Genomic DNA, 408 nt, shown 5'->3' with positions numbered 1-408 from the left:
TTTGGTATTACTGTGTTGGTTAATTTTATAATCATGTAAATATGCAGTCAGTATGTTGTTATTACTAATGTTTAGTTGATAAATGGAGAAAGAAGTACTCCCACACTTTTGTGATGCCATCTATTAGGGATGGGAGAACTTTAGTCTGCACCACTGCAACGGGGTCGATCTCCCCACCGGGGCTTATAATGCAGCCGTCGCACAAAGACTGTGCTTGCTCAGGCAGCGCATATGAAAAATTGGAATCGATACAGAGAAGATTAGCATGGCCCCTGCGAAAGGATGACACGCAAATTCGTGAAGCGTTTCCACATTTTCATCTGCTGGCGTGTTTCTAGAGCAACTAAAAGTGAGGGTTGCCTGTTGCATGTGTGGAATGACTGGTGTTCCTTGCGAGCCTTTGCAACT

At 43.9% G+C, this 408-nt stretch overlaps 1 non-coding gene across 1 annotated transcript; it reads left to right on the top strand.

The window, feature by feature from the left end:
• Positions 1-210: 210 nt before the first annotated feature.
• LOC111661453 (U6 spliceosomal RNA) lies at positions 211-317 on the top strand. The gene has a single exon (XR_002761227.1). It is a non-coding gene; the product is annotated as a U6 spliceosomal RNA (small nuclear RNA).
• Positions 318-408: the final 91 nt, after the last annotated feature.

This window comes from Seriola lalandi, unplaced genomic scaffold (genome assembly GCF_002814215.2).
Source record: "Seriola lalandi dorsalis isolate HSWRI2012SDOR001 ecotype SW California unplaced genomic scaffold, Sedor1 jcf7180001996540, whole genome shotgun sequence".
Classification (NCBI taxonomy): Eukaryota; Metazoa; Chordata; class Actinopteri; order Carangiformes; family Carangidae; genus Seriola; species Seriola lalandi.
Note: the sequence above shows the minus strand (reverse complement) of the source record. Positions and strands in the feature narration are given on the sequence as shown.